We start from the raw sequence: 17837 nt of genomic DNA on the forward strand, positions 1-17837 counted from the left end.
TACTCATTGACTTTGGAAGATGTTAGCAGGGACTTCTAAATATATTTGACAAGGTTCTACACTCCATCAGTGTGTGTGTGTGTTGTGTGTGTGTGTTTGTATGTCATATATGTGTATATAAACACACATGCACACAAATATATATGGGTTGATTATAAAACATTATAAAACATACAAATAAGCCAAAAAATATGGATGTATTTAGTTAGGGTCTTTATAGGAAAGAAATGATATTAACACTTTGAAAACAACAAAGGGATTATTTCCAGAGTTGTGGGTAGAGTTAAGGGAATCAATAAAGATTGTGGATGTAAGCATGGACTAGCAACTCCAGAAAACAGTACCACTCCTACCCCTGAAGGGACCAGGGAATGAACTAGTGTTACTAAAGCCAAGAGGAAACAGGAATCTCAGAAGAGGAGCTTCCCAACAGCAGCTATGCTGTACAGGAAAGCAGCCATTTGCATGATTCTGGCACCCACGCAGAGAGGAAAGGGGATTCAGGAAACAATGATCCCAACTTCAGCTTTCATTTTCTGATCTCTATCTGGTCCTTTCCATTGGCTAAATCCAACCAGAATCCAAAGGACAAGGAGCCTAATTGTGTTCTCAGAGTATAGCCTCCCTCTGACAATGAATGAGGTACATGGTGGATAATGAATCTTGAGGAATGAAGAAAGAATGAGCAATTCAATAGGGTTTTTTTAATTATATATAAATATATTACAGTATTTCTTCCCACACTAGGAAGGACTGCTTACCCTGAGTATCCTACATTAGTGAACATGTTTGATCATGTTTTTACAGCTAAAAAAGTAAAGTTGGATATGAAAGTAAGCAGAGGTCATTGTAGAAAATCTCATTCTACACCAAATATTTCTTAATGAGAAATACTTCCTGCACTTTAATGTGTTTAAGAATCACCAAGAATTGCACTAAATTTCAGATTCTGATTCATTGAATCTAGAGAGGTGCCTGAGATCCTGCATCTCCAATCAGATTCCAGGTGATGTCAATATTTCTGGCCAGATGACTACACTTGAATAGTAACTTTCAATGGGACCAAGTATCCAGGTAGTCAATTACCTGCCTTTTCTATTGCTTTCAAAATTCTTTAACACTGGGCAAAAAACTTAAGCCCAGGAAGTTTGCAAATTTCCCTATGAAATGAGATTAACCAGATAATGTCCAATAGTCTCTAAAAATTAAAAATGCAACTATATGAGATACACTGGCATTTTTTGTACTTAATGATTTAAAACACAGATTATTGTCTTTCCCATATGATTTATTCTTTTCAAGTAACTGAAGACACAATCAAATTATTTTGGATGTAACAGGTAAAATAAAGATCAGTTAACAAGTTAACAAGGAATAGAATAATTTTAGTGATGGAACTTGAAAGATAGATTTTATAACTAAGAATGATACAATATGGTGGGTGAAAAAGAAATACGTTATTTTCTTGGCATGTGTTTGTCATATTAAGATTGTGTGTTATTAATCATTTCATTGCTCTTTTGCAAGTTAATATGTATTTTAGAGCAATGAAGTCATTAACACAGTTTATACATAACAAAAATACTGTTTTTCCTAAAGAATTATTGACATAGAAATAGCAGCATGACCATAATTATGGTTATAGATATGATTAAATGTTTAATGAGCTTTCATTTGTTCTCTAGATTCCAAACTCTTAGACCAATTTACTTCTCAAACTTGTCATTTGAAAATGAAATATCTATTTGCCACTGCTTTAGGGAGATTATGAAATTGTTTATTTTGTTAAATGCAAAGTTAAAATATCTAGCCCATTATAAAAATATTTACAATTTAAAAAAAATTGTGTGTTACTCTAATGAAAGTTGATGCTTAGGTGGGTAATTTTCAGTTACTCTTGACTAATAGAAACAAAAAAGTAAAAAACCAAACAGAATAAAAAACACTTGTTAACTAAACTACTTCACAGTTGAATATTGTACCTATTGACTTCATCCACAAAATAAACCCAAGGAGATCTCATTATATTTGTGATTTCTATTCAATTTTTCTTCCAAAATGTCATTTATGGTATCAATTTTGAAAGAAAAAAATCACAAGGTGCATTTATTATATTATTCTTTATAGATTGGTAATTGAGTAAATCAATATAACCTCCTTGTTTACTGATACCTCCTTCTTCTAATACTGTAAGCCTTTAAAGTACTGCAATAGCATAAAACATATCTTCATATCTGTCTGATAAGATATTTTTGGATATTTTATTAATGTCTTTTGTGACCTCATGAAGAATTCAGACAAAAGGAAGACTTATGGGTCAGAAACTGTTCATCCATTGTATTGTTTCATTATGTCTGCCTCATTGTTTCTTTTGTTCTATAACCAACCATAAGAATTTATATCCTATATCATATGACAAAGACTTTTTAAGCAAAGCTGAAAAGAGTGTGTCTGCTCATGTGATTTTTGTTTCCATCTTTGTCTTATAGACTAATATTGTCTTCTTGAGCTTTTGTGAATTTTTTAAATCTACAATATTTGCCTACAATATACATAATGTTGAATTATGTCTTTTCTCTCCATTGTTCACATGAGATTTTACCTGGGTCTTACTCATGTACAGCATCAATTGGTATCTAGAATAATGCACTTGTATAGATCTTACTCATGAATTAAGGAAAGTGTAGAAATTAAAATTAAGCCAAATGAAAGTACAGGTTATTCAGAGTGACTCTCCTTATTGCTCAGGAAATCCAGGGTGATTAAGAGTACAATCATACCACATTTTCTGGAAAAATAGATAACATACATTTTAGCATAATTCAGAATAGCATTTTCAACTCTCATCAAGGACCCTATTCATTTCTCCCTAACACTTTTTGCCTCAATATCTTCATTTAAAAAGACATTTAAAAATGATTATACTTGAATCTAACCTGATCTTTCCAATCATCCCTTTCTGTCATCCACATATCCCCTGACTTGCAGTTTTTACTCACTTTTATCCACGACTATTTTACTTACGTTTTCCAAGAATATATATACTCACACATACACAAATACATATGTGCGCATATGTGATGGATGCTTAAAACTGCAGGTGTAAATTAACTACTTAAGTATATTTTGGAATTTCTCATCATGGTATTTCAAATCACTGCTAATTTGTGTAAGGAAGACTCTGCACAGGATATCATTTTGCTGTTAGCAATAAAGGAAAGACACATATTATATACTCTTAACTTGAATGATATTTCCCTTAGCCAAATTGAATCTAAAATTATGTGTTGTCTTTCTTATCTGCCTTTTACTACTGGTAAAGAAACCATAGCTAAGAGAAGCGACTTGCCCAAAGTCACAGAGTTTTTGTTATTAATATTTCTAGACTAGGACTCAGGTATCTTAACTCAGTGTTTGATGTGCTTGTGATTATACAATGTATTTACTCAATTTTAGTTTGCCTGTTACAGGCATGCAGTAGGCATGCATATACGTGGAATTTAGGGCAGAAATATAACCAGTAAATTGTGAACATCTGTTCTTGAGCTAGTGTGGGAAAAAAAAATACTACTTAAAATTATAGTGGTAATATTAATGCATGCTTCTGTTAGCCACTGAGTAAAAGTATTCCCTAATCTTTCTACTTTTAATTCCTTGACTAAATAAATTATTGTCCTAGCTATGAACTGACATCTGTGATTTGATCGAAATGACTGAATATAGAATTTGGGTATATCAAATACTTTGAGTGACCTTCCCTGATTCCTATTACTTGGCTGATGCACCCATTCTCTAGTTGTTGCAATCCACCATTCTCAGGGGCCTGATCACAGCAAATGGAGCTGTCCCAATGAGAGATGTCTGGAAAGTTGTGCTTTTTCCCTGCTAGGTGACCTCTAGCCAACGACTGAGTCAGCTAGGGGTAGAACAGCTTGTCTCTAAGTAAGATAGCCTCATGCAATTCACATTCTAGCTTCTTTTACAAAATAATACTTAAAATAGATTTCTCTTGAAACTGTATCTTTGCCTCTTCTTCAACATTAGCCTACTTTATTCATTCCCTTCTGAGAGCACCCCTTAAAAATCATCCGTTTGAGAATCTCCATTTCAGACTCCACTTCTAAGTGAACTGTATCTCAAAAGGTAACATGTGACATCAATCCACTGCTAGAGGACCATAAATAGGGTTTGATACATTAATGGTGACCCTAGCAACAACAAAATCTAATTGGCCAGATTGAATCAACTCACCCGCATTAAAGATCTGACAGAAGAAGAGGTATGTCTGTTTCCAGGTATCAGTAAACTTTTTTTACTATTCTATATGTAATAACTGAAATTCAATAAAAAAAATTATGAGAAACTCAAAAAGCAAGAAAAAAAAAAAAATTTATGAGAAAAAGAAATCAACAGAACCGGAATCACAGATAACATAGATTTTGGAGCTATCAGACAGAAACTATTATTAATGTTAAATTAAAGTATTTACAGAAATAAATTGGACAATGTTTATGAACAGATGAAGAATTTGAGTAGAGAGATGGAAACTATTACTGAGGGTCACATAAAAATTCTAGAAATAAATAAAACACTATCAGAGATAAAGAATGATAAATGGTCAGCACACACAGCAGAGGTCAGTAAGAATTATCCACATTGAAACACAAAGAAAAAAGGAAATGGAGCAGAACGTAACATCCAAGAGATGTAAGACAATGTTAAACAGACAGCCTAAATGTAATTGGAATTCTAGAAGAAGCAGTGAGAGAACTTAGGGCAAAAGATATATTTCAAGAGATAATTGTTGAGAGTTTTCCAAAAAGGAAGGAAGGATGGAAGGAAGGGAGAGAGGGAGGGAGGGAAGACAGAAGACAAAAACTACAAATTTAAAATACAACAACTCCAAGCAAAATTTAAAAAGAAAAAAAAACAAAGAAAGAAAGGAGAAAGGGAGAAAAAAATGCAAACTCTGTGTGCTGAGTTTTGGAGTTGAGATGTTTTATTCTCGGCATTCCCATCAATCTTCCTCATGGAAACCAATCTCTGCATTATGTCTATAATGAGTCTTGGGTAGGATAGACTGTCCTGCCCATTGTCAAATGATAGTAGACTTCTTGAGTCTAAGAGGTTTCCCTACTCCTTGCCTAGAGGCAGATGGGTTCACTCTTACTGCTCTTCTAGAAGCAGGAGCTCTTTTCTTGGGCTTTGAGGGCCATAGGGTTTTCTGCTTTTCTTTCAGCAGTTGAAGGCTTTCTACAGGTGTAAAATATTTTTTTGGTCCCTAGGAATAATCAGCAACCTCCCACATACATATGCTACCAAGAGAAACTCTCTCTAGTCTCCTGTTTTTTCCACAATCTCTCTCATGAGCACCCAGTGGAGGACCTTGGAAAACAGTTTGCAAAGAACAGCAAACTCTCCTTATGTCTGTGGTTCACAGTCTTTCTTTTAAACTGATACACTAGTCCAATCTCAGCTTTTAATAATTTGTTGACAGTTTAGCTGATTTCTTTTTACTTGCCTATAATGGAAGCCCCAATTGTATACTCTGTCAAATGTGAAACAGTTTGCAGGTCTCTATGTCCTCTTGGAGACTCTTGTTACTCTTTAGAATTCAGTTCACTTGGTCAATGTGAAACATTGGCTCTCTCATGAACTCAAGAAAATTTATAATTTTGTGTATTTTCCAAGGTTTACTTCTTATAAGATAAAAATGAAACTCACTTGCAGCTTTCTACATACTAAATGGAAGCAGAATTTACCACTTGAACTTAAAATAATAAAATGGGTTTATATTCTAGGATACTAGGATACTGCATGCCCAAGCGCTTTATCTTCTTACATGCCACTGTAGGAAGGGAGCTTCTTTTACACATTTCTACTCAGTTTCTTTTTCTCTGTGGTGAAGTGGTTGAAGGTGATGTGTACTGGGCTTATCTTGTACTTATTGATATAATAGTTACCTCCCACTGTTTTATTAGGCACTATAGCTGTATGAGGGTGGGAGCAGCAGGGGATGAAATGAAACCGGAAAAAATATATATGGGGAAAAGATGGAGTATATTTTCAGGGTGGAATTGGGTGTGATAAATTGTCATTTTAAAAGGGAGAGCGGGTTAGTATTACTCAGCAGCAGTGTATAAAATGGAGGAAGAACAAAAATGACATTCTGGAAATGTGAATCTCTAGATTCCTACCCTAAAACCTGGAAAACTCAATTTCTATATCACAACATCTATATCTACTTATGTTTTAGGGTTTGCATTATATAATAATCATGTGGGCTAATATTTCAGTCTTATTTATGTCTTCTCCTCTGCGCTAAAAGCACTGCTAATGAAATAGTAAGTGCTCTAAAACTGTCAGTGGATTGGTTGAAAAACCTTAAGAAAGTTATCAAAACAGGCAGTGAAAATGTGTTTTTAAAATCAATTTTTATGTTTAAGTGTGAATAATTTATAAATGAGTAAAGATTTTAAGGCTTCGGAATAAAATTCGCTTATGTCTGTAGAAAAACTCAATGCTGATCTCGTTTGCAGTTAGGATCAAAGAAGGAATGTAATATAAAATCAAAATAAAGCAGTTATTTACGCTATGCAATTGAAAGTTTATAATCTTCAAAATAATTCCATTTTCTGCTCATCTTATCTTCCATTCGGTATAATAAAATTTTAATTTATCTTTTCTACCAAGTGTCCAAATGACAGGGAAAATAAAGATGTCAGTTAACCTATCATTGAATCATTATTAAAAAATCCAAGGAAATGTGATATAAATAAGACACAGTTTAAACTGATGTGCTACAATTCTATTTAATTGATTGACCACCTGTTAAATTCTTGCAAGGTAAGAGCTTTTATTTAGCTGTGGGTGGTGGGGGAAGGGGATGACACATTCTCTTCTCTTGGAAATAAAACTCAAACTTGAAGGATATGAGAAACCCTGAGATGTTAGATTTCTACAAAATTCACAGTGATCCTTGCCAAGTACCCTAGAAAGAATTTTGGAAACTCACTTCAGGGGAGGGGAAAGGCAAAATCTTTCTGGCTCAGAAGGCCAGGAATCACCTCCGCCCCCAGACCCCGAGTTCCCCCTACCTCTCACCCCACTACATTGATGGGAACATAAGTTAAGATCCTCCGTCCCTCAAAAAGGGCGAAAAAAATCCTCCTGGACCCAGGATTTGTTCCAATATAGAATAGAGGTCTGCTATAATTTGGGGAGCTATACAAAACCCTTTCCCACCCTAAAGCCACCACAGATATAATGATGTGTTTGTTTGGTTTCCAAATAAGGAGAATGGCAGGAATTCAGAGAATGTCCCAAATCCAAGGCCTATCTAAGACTGAGGATGGACCAGGAAAACTGAGAAGCCATCTGATCTCATCACAAGCAAGTAACAAGGAGGCTACAGCACGGGGAGAGGCAAGAATGTGGAGACCTTTCTGTAACTGATGTAAGCATGCAGGGACTCCTGAAAGCTCAAGGTGGTGGGGGAAACACAGATAAAACTTTTCATGTTCCCAGGAAGCACACTAAGTGCAAAATGATAGCAGTCCACATAGATCAACAGAAAGTATAACAAGACAATAAATAGACCTGCACAAATATAGTTAAAAAATATAGTTAATCGATTTACAATATAAATGCATAAGGAATTTATTGAAGGAAAGAATCTTCTCAACAAATGGTACAGAAACAATTCAATGCCCTTATGTACAATAAAAATTTTGACATAGGATTCACATACATACATTTTAACAAAAAGTGGATCATAGAACTAAATATAAAACATAAAACTATGAAACTTCTTTTGAAACATGTAATGGAAAACCTGTGTGACCTTGGAAAAAAAGTTTTGGGAGAAAACACCGAAATCACAATTTACACAGGGAAAAATAATATTAAATTGGACTTTATCAAAACTAAACACTTTTGACTGCAAAATGCACCATTAAATAAATGAAAAAAACACCAAAAACTAGAAGAAAATATTTCCAATTAAAACTCAACTATAAGAAAATAAATAACCCAATAAAATATACAAAATATCTGTACAGACACTATACCAGACAAGATGGCACATATGCACACAAAATGATGTTCAGCATTATCACTACACCTCTATTATTAATAGAATGCCTGAAATTTAAAAAAAATGGAAAACATCAAATTCTGGCAAGGATGGGGGACAAAAGAAACTCTCATTTATTGTTGGTGGGGATGGTAAATAGTACAATCAGTTTTTGTTTGTTTGTTTATTTATTTATTTAGCCAGAGTCTCTCTCTGTTGCCCCAGCTACAGAGCAGTGGGGTGCTCATAGTTTACTGCAACCTTAAACCTCTGGGCTCAAATGATCCTCCTGCCTCAGCCTCCTCAGTAGCTGGGACTACAGGTGCAGGCCACCATGCCTGGCTAATTTTTAAAATTTTTCTGGAAATTGAGTCTCGCTCTTGCTCAGGCTGGTCTGGAACTTCTGACCCCAAGAGATCCTCCTGCCTTGGTCTCCCAGAGTGCTAGGATTACCCACCATGCCAGACAGGTATAATCACTTTGAAAAGTAGTGTAGCAATTTCTTAGGAGTTTAAACATACTCTTATTATGTAACATAACAATCCCACTCTGAGGTATTTACTTAAATAAATGGGGAACTTAAGTATACATAAAAATGTTTTATGGACATTTATGACACCTCCATTCATAGTCACCCAAATATGGAAACAACCAAGATGGCCCTCAACAGATGAAAGGGTAAACCGTGGCTCATCGATACAGCAATTGGAATTGGAGATCCCAAACTGAAATTAAAAATAATCACAAAAATCAACTCATGGTGGATAACAGACTTAAACCTAAGGCATGAAACTATAAGAATTCTAGAAGAAAATGTTGGGAAAACTCTTACAGACATTGGCCTAGGCAAAGAATTTGTGAGGAAGACCCCAAAGGCAATCACAGCAACAACAAAAATAAATAAATGGGACCTGATCAAATTAAAAAGCTTCTGCACAGCCAAGGAAACTGTCACGAGAGCAAACAGACAGCCTACAGAATGGGAGAAAATATTCACATGTTACACATCCAATATAGGGCTAATAACTAGAATCTATATAGAACTCAGGAAAATCAGCAAGAAAAAAACCAAACAACCCCATTAAAAAGTGGGCAAAGGACAAGAACAGAAACTTTTCAAAAGACAGACTAATGGCCAAGAAACATATGAAAAAATGCTCAACATCTCTAATCATCAAATGCAAATCAAAACCACAATGAAATATCACTTATCTCCAGTGAGAATGGTCTTTATCAAAAAGTCCCAAAACAACAAATGTTGGCATGGATATGAAGAGATAGGAACACTCATACACTGCTGGTGGAACTGCAAACTAGTACAACCTCTGTGGAAAGTAATACGGAGATATCTCAAAGAGATACAAGTAGAGCTACCATTTGATTCAGCAATCCCATTACTGGGCATCTACTAAAAAGAACAAAAGACATTCTATAAAAAAGACATCTGCACTAGAATGTTTATAGCAGCACAATTCACAATTATAAAGATGTGGAAACAACCCAAGGGCCCATCAGTACATGAGTGGATTAATAAAATGTGGTATATGTATACTATGGAGTTCTACTCAGTCACAAAAAACAGTGGTGATCTAGCACCTCTTAGATTATCCTGGATAGAGCTGGAACCCATTACACTAAGTGAAATATCCCAAAAATGTAAAAACAAGCCCACATGTAGTCACCATCAAATTGGTATTAACTGATCAAGACTTATGTAAACATATAGTAGTAATATTCACTGGGTGTTGGGCAGGTGGGAGTGGGGAGGAGGGGATAGGTATATTCACACCTAATGAATGGGTGTGGTGTGCACCATCTGGGGGATGGACATGCTTGAAGCTATGACTTCGGTGGGGCAAAAGATAGAAAAATAAATATATAATCATCAAAAAACTACTAATCATTTGGAAAAAAAACTGAAACAATAATAAAAACCTGAAGTATTAAATGAGTCAATTATATGGATTAATCTTGAAAGCATTTGGCTAGTGAAAGAAGTCAGATGCAAAAGATATGTTGTATGAATTCAAATCAACATAAAGAGAGAACTTAACTGTGTGCAAATTAAAAACAAAATCAACTAAGTTGCTGATAATCACAGGATGAAATACAGAGTGTAACAAAGGGCACAATCTTCCTGAAGAGGATGCTGAAATACTTGACCTAAGCGACTTTGGAAAATAATGCTTTGACTTGATACTGTAAGGTTAAAGACCAAAAGAGCTGCTCATTAACACTGTACTTGTGTTGTTAAATTTATTTCTATTAATTATATGGTTTCTCAGTTCTGAAACCACTTTACATATATACTGGGACTGAACATAAAAGTAAATAAATTATATTTGTGAGAATTGGTTTTCTCACTGTCAAATGTTAGAAGTTACAAATGAGCAAGTGGATAGGTGTGGTAGCCAGACTCAACCCTACGTGCTGGATTAGAATTAGAGATATCAATACAGACTCATGTTTATTTTGATGTATATGCAGTTAGATAGATATAGAAGCATACAAAGATATGTGTGTATGTGGATTATTATAGATGCATATACTTCCTATTATGTCTACTATGAAGTCCTAGAAGCAAAATAACTGATCAGAGAAATGTAAAAAAGAAAAAAAATTTCCATCAAAATGATAAACTTAAACCCAACCATATGAATAAACATTGAATTAAAATAGTCTAAGGACCCAAATTAAAGGTACAGACTGTCAGATTAGATAAAAAGCAAGACTCAACTATGTAACGTAAAAAACTCACATATTTACAATGATTAAAACCTATACATTTTAAAATGTTCAAAATAAAATTATATTAATTAAGTTATTTGTATATTTAGACAATGGATTATCTTGAAGGAAGGAAATATTGTTGAAATAATTTAGTAGTAGTTGACAGAACAATGTATAACATTGCATGTATTCTCTGTAGAATACTTAGAGCAGCATAGGTTTTAATTTCAAAAAAGTAAAAATTGGTAGGTGAATAAAGTAGATTAAAATAGTCACAAATTTAAACAGTGGGATATTATACAGAAGTCAAAATGAATAAGCTGCATCTACTACACACATATAATTATATATAATATAATAATATGTAATGTATTAGCCATATAATTCTCCATGAAATAAATAGGTCATACAAAATTATACACAGATTGAATGAATAGTTTTTATACAGTTTTAAAAAGTCCAAAAATTTCACTGCATACGGCTACATATAGATATGATAAAATTATATAAAAATGAAAGCATAGGACTGCAAATCACAAGTGATGATAGGCAGAGAGACAAGAGGAGGGTGGACCTTATAACTCCACGCAGGTTTTTATAAATATTCTAGTGGTGATGGTTTCATGGCTGTCGGCTAGCATGTTATGCATAAAAACAAGTAAACAGATCAATGACAAAAAGGATCTTTCTTGGATCAATATTAAGATGAGAATATTTTATGAACCAAGAATAATAAGTAAAACAATCCTGTAAAATTTCTAAATATTTCTAAATATTCACTACAGTAAGTAAAGAAAATTTTTATATAAATGTCCCTTTCCATTTCTGCAAGCTATCTACAGGATAATATGGCAAACTGGGTCTTTATATTAACAATCAACATAAACCAAATTATGCTCAAAACTATTCTATTCATTTTATTTATAATTATACATTTCAATTTCCCATCCAACAGTGGTAATAATACCTTTAATTTCATTAGTGCCTACAATGCTACATTTTCAACATTTCTTGCTCAAATTATTTCTTTTCCTCGCCTCAACTTTAAAAGTTATTGCAGCACTTATCCAAATACTTAAGGAAGTATATGGAGATGAACAATATATTATTGGAGAGAGATTGAATTCTGAATGGTCTGACTTCATTTCCTTCTTCTCACAAAATAGTATTTTTCCAGAGATCTCACTACAAAATGTCTGATTACACTACATGTTTTATAGAGTAATATTTAAACTAAAATAATAATTAAAAATTATGATACTATAAAACTCTTCTCAAATAACTAATGAGTAACATAGAAATTTGGCAATGCAGAAAAGAATAAAGAGGGAAAAACTCACTCATAATCCCCCCTCTCAAAATCAACTATTATTACTATTTTGGGAATTTTAATTCTAGTTTAATTTCTACACATTTGGTTGTTGTATGTCTGAGATTATTTTTATGTAAAATTGTATCTTTTTCTCTTTTAACTTCTGTATAAATGATTCCCTACACAATAATAAAATTTTGCAAACATAAGTTTTATGGTTCCAAAGTAGTCCATAGCATGGATAAAACATACTTTATTTATTAATCCCTTATAACTGGATACTTGGATGTTTTTTATAAGTATCCCAAAGATATACAATGTTAGAAAGAACTTTTTTGTCTCTCTCTATATAAGCATTTATCTCCTTTATAGTTAATCTCTTTAGCACATGTCCCTATAAGTACATCTGCATTCTCAAAGCAATTAATTGAAGGCTGTTGATATTTTTCAAAATTGTTTTGCAAAAGAATTGCATCGATTTCTACCTTAACCAGAATCTTATGGCAAGATCACAGTTCAAAACTGGAAACATTTGTTTGGTAAAATTTTTTTATACATAGAACATTGGAAAATTAAATATTGTAGCCAATATGAAATTTAGAGAACAAATGCTTTCTATAAATTGGAAACATTAGTTTTCTTTAACACATAGAAGTAGATTTAAATGCTCTGAGTTGCACTAATAAAATTTATGGACGAGACAAACCGTGACTAAACAGCACTTCATATTTTCAAATTGGCTGGACAAAATTAGTATATGGGTACAGAATTAAAACATTTTATTTTGTTATGTTTTAGACATAATTCTAATGTTCACATTTGTATTATGTTCAACAAGAAATATTTTTTAAAAAACTAATCTACCTAAGTCTTCAATTAAAAAGTTGAAAAATTACAGAATAATTTTTTTGAAAAAGAGTATTCATGAAAAGATTTATTCTATGAATATTTTGGTATAGTGTAGAAGGCAGCTGATTGTTATCCATGTCCATTAATTATCAAGCAACTATTTTAAAAGTATAAAATCATATGATTTTGTTTTGAACAGATTATTCAATTATGTGGAAAAATAATCTAATGTGCAAGATTATCATTATTTTACTCTCATGTAAGTTATCTGATATTTTTAAATTGTTTACTAAAGATACGGTAGTCCCCCTTTATCCACAGTTGTGTTCCTTGTGGTTTTAGTTGCCTTCATTCAATCACAGTCTGAAAATATTACATGGGAAATTTCAGAAATAAACAATTTATTAGCTTTCAATTGCATACCTTTCTATATTGTGTAATGAAATCTTACACCATCTCGCTCCATCCTGCCTGGAGCTTGACTCTTCCCTTTGTCCAGAGAATTCACACTGTATACACTACCCGCCCTTTAATCACTTAGTAATCCTCTCTGTTGTCAGATCATCTGTCCCAGTATTGCAGTGCTGTGTTCAAGTAACCCTTATTTTACTTAAAAATGGTCCCAAAGCACAAGAGTAGCGATGCTGGCAATTAGAATATGCCAAAAAGAAGTCATAAAGTGTTTTCTTTAAGTGAAATGTTGAACATTCTCAACATAAGAACTAAAAATTGGCCAGATGTGGTGGCTCACGCCTGTAATCCTAGCACTCTGGGAGGCGAGGTGGGAGAATCACCTGAGCTCAGGAGTTTGTTCCAGACCACTCTGAACCTTGAGCAAGAAAGAGACTCTGTCTCTACTAAAAATAGAAAGAAATTATCTGGACAACTAAAAATATATAGAAAAAATTAGCTGGGCATGGTGGTGCATTCCTGTAGTCCCAGTTACTTCGGAGCCTGAGGCAGGAGGATCACTTGAGCCCAGGAGTTTGAGGTTGCTATGAGCTAGGCTGACACCAGGGTACTCAAGCCCAGGCAACAAAGCAAGACTCTGTTTCAAAAAAAAAAAAAAAAAAAAAAAAATCATATGCTGAGGTTGCTAAGATCTACAGTAAGAAAGAATCTTCTATCTGTGAAATTGTGGAAGAAAAAGAAATTCATGCTAGTTTTGCTGCAGCACCTCAGACTGCAAAAGTTATGGACACAGTGCATGACAGTGCTTAGTTAAGATGGGAAAGACATTAAATTTGTGAGTAGAAGACACGAACAAATGTGACACCAGAAAGCACTGAGCCTGTACAAAAACTTCATCAGGGGATTCTCTGAAACAAGTGATACCAAGCCATTCACTGCAAGTAAGGAATGGTTATATAGATTTAGGAATAGGTTTGGACTGAAAAATGTAAAAATTACTGGAGAGGCTATCTGCTGATGAGGAAAGTGTTGCCAGGTGAGTACGGTACAATATTTTGAAAGGGAGTGAGTGATCACATTCATAACTTTTATTACAGTACAATGTTATAATTGTTCTATTTTATTAGATTTTGTTGTTACTATGTCTACCTTATAAATTCAACTTCGTCACATGTATGTATGTATAGAAAAAACAGTACATACAGGGGTCCGTACTATCTGCAGTTTCAGGGATCCACTGGGGGTCCTGGAATGTATCCCCTTGTGGGTAATCAGGGACTACTGTACTTCATAACAGTTTTACCTGTTTTTCTAGTCTGTTTTGGGCTGTCACAGCAAATTACCATAGACTGGGTTACTTCAACAGAAAACGTTTATTTCTTATAGTTTGGGAGGCTGGAAAGTCTAAGATCAAGGTACTGGTTGATCCAGTGTCTTAGTGAGGGCATTCCTCCTGTTTTGCAGGGGGCTATCGTCTATTGTATTCTTTCTCAAATGGCGAGGGCAGAGAGACTAAGCTCTTATGTCCCTTATAAGGACACTACTCCCATTCATGAAGGCTTTATATACTCAGGACCTAATTGCCTCCCAAAAGTCTGACCTCCTAATACCATCACATTGGGTTTGGGATTTCAATATATGACTTTTGGGGGGACACAAACATTCAGTCCATAACACCCATTTTATCATGTAAATATAGTTTACTTTTTATTTTTACAAAATCTAGAAAATTTAGCAGCTATTCAATGATTCTTGAAAAAATGGATTCTCTCTTAAAAGGTAGTTATAAAAACTGCCTTGTTTCCTAAAAATTTAAATGAGAGGTGATTTTAAAAATGCATTAGTGCAGAAATAGATGAATTCATTATAAGACTATTTGATAATGAGCAATTTGAGAATGTTGTTTCTCATTGGCCAGGTCACAAAGCTCATTTTACCTGAATGAGAATGAAATCAACTAGGGATTCTACTATTTCCCTATAAAATAAATTGTGGTAACTGAGGAATAATTTAAAATATTTAATTAACCTTTAATTAAAAGAATGTAGAGAACATTTTCCTCAAACATTTATTCTAATTTCTGCCCCATGAAAAATACAGTATGCTAGTTTTAAATAACATGTAATTATAAATTATAAAATCATAATACCATGTAAACTGAACTTGATGGGACAGAGCATTCTAATGAAATTTAGAGTTATGGAAATTTACAAAGAAAATATTCCACCACATTTAGTGTTGTGTGTGTGTGTGTGTGTGTGTGTGTGTGTGTGTGTGTGTGCGCGCGTGTGTGTGTAGGAGGAATACAAGATATACCCAATGGAAAATTTGTTTTGTCTCAGTTACTTCATCTTTAAAATGAACTGATTGGACTTGATACTCTCTAAGGTCTTTTCCAGTTATAAAACTCAGAAACTCTGTGCTACTCATGTGATACCTCAGTAAATTTCACTAAGTGAACATTGAAAAGCTCTAATTAAAGTAGAGATAATTAGGATCAAATTAGGATAATTTTCACTCTAAATTCCCTAAAGTCTTATTCCACATGACAATAATAAAACTGTTTTAAGGATATTGACTTCTTTGTTAATAACACTATCCTAATAGAAGTCTTTTATATGTAAAACGAGTCATCTTCCTCTTCACTTCTCTAAAATTTGGGTAGCTTTTAAGGTGGTATTTTGGAGCCAAAAGGAGCCACCACTGCTCTGTACACATATTCTACCTCATTCAGTGGAAGAAAATAAGGGCAAGGGAAGAGTAGTGATTTCTGCATGTAGGTTGTATAAGAGAAGAGTATAGAATATTTTAGTTTCACATTGACTCTCATCCTGGTTGATGTTTTTGTGATGCCACACATGAATTCATATCCAGGTCGACCTCACAGAACGATGAATTTAGCAATATATAGTAGTCCCTCCCAGGCTAATCCACCCTGACCAAGATGGTTGGCCTTAACTTTCCCCTCAGTTTTGACTAAGCTTTAGACAGATTTCTTCTTGACTACTGGCTGCTAACATATCTTTCTTAGAGCACTTACTTTAGAAAACTCATAATTGTAAATTCTTTCTCTTCCCCTTTGAGACGTCAATCTTCTCCAAGCCTCTTGCTGGTTTGGTTTTATAACCTAGGAACGTCTGTCTCAGGGACCTGGGAGCCATACTTTTGAAATGTAATCATCTAGTTGGATATATGGCCCCTCTCCTCCAATCTCTCTGGGAGAGTAGGGGCTTAACTTCTGTAAGCTGCAATTTGAAAACACAGATGGCCTAGTCACATTGACCAGTATTTTCCTTAATGTCCTTCAGTAGTTTTTCACTAGATCATCCCAGAACTTAAAAACTTTCTTGATTTTTGTTTCAGTGAAACTGAGTTCAGTTTCTCTCCCCTATTGAAATAGTCGTAACCCCTATTGCAATAGTCATGAATAGAAGCTTTCTTGCCTATTTAACTTGTTCAGTGCAATTTTTCTTCCACAATCTCAAAGTGGAAGAAAGTATCATGCATATTAAATTCTAATTAGCCCATTGAAAAGTATAGACCAATTAATAAAAATCAATATGTGTTCAAGTCTTGTTATAAATGATTATATATAGAAGTATTTGATTCCAAATTTGAAACATTCTTAACTACATGTATTATTGCTATTGCTTTAAGTAAATAATGTTATGACATATGGGCATACACATGTGTTTTTTTAATATTTGAAAATATATATTTATGTATTATTTCTATTAAAGAATATATTATAGATATAAACAAGTTTCCTTTTAAATTCAAGTTCTTTTTCTTTTTTTTCTTGTATTTATTTATTTAATATCTTACTTACAGCACCTACCCCATACAAGACTAATGTGTGAAGATGGTGACAGCTAACATTATCTACGAGCAGGCATCTGAGACAGTTGCCCATTGTTTGATTGGAAGAATAACTGTTTATAAGAAACAAACTTCTGATTAAGTTTATTCCTCTAGAATGAGTCTGTAACTGTTAATAATAATTAATAACTTAATCCTGGGGAAAGTAATATATGTGGCTTAGGTTTTGTGAGTACCATGTTCTCATCTGACTGAAACCTGCTCAAATATTTTTGGTTTGTTGATTTTTTTCCCACTCAAATACATTAGAGAATTCAGATAACATGATGTTTTAGTCTGTTTGTGTTGCTGTAAAAAAATACCTTAGACTGGCTATTACATAAAGAAGAGAAATTTGTTTCTTACAGTTCTGGAGGCTGGAAAGTCCAAGATCAAGGTGCCAACACCGGTGTCTGGTGAAGATTGCTCTCGGCTTCCAATATGGCACCTTGTTTTGGTGTCTTGACCTGGTGGAAAGAGGAAGGGCAAGAGTGCATGCACTTCAACCTTGAACTTTTTCTAAGGGTGCTAATCCCATTCATGAGGGTGGAACCCTCCTGTATAATCACCTCTGAATGCTGAATACTGTTGCATTGAGGATTG

The sequence above is a fragment of the Lemur catta genome, chromosome 14 (genome assembly GCF_020740605.2).
Source record: "Lemur catta isolate mLemCat1 chromosome 14, mLemCat1.pri, whole genome shotgun sequence".
In the NCBI taxonomy this organism is placed as follows: Eukaryota; Metazoa; Chordata; class Mammalia; order Primates; family Lemuridae; genus Lemur; species Lemur catta.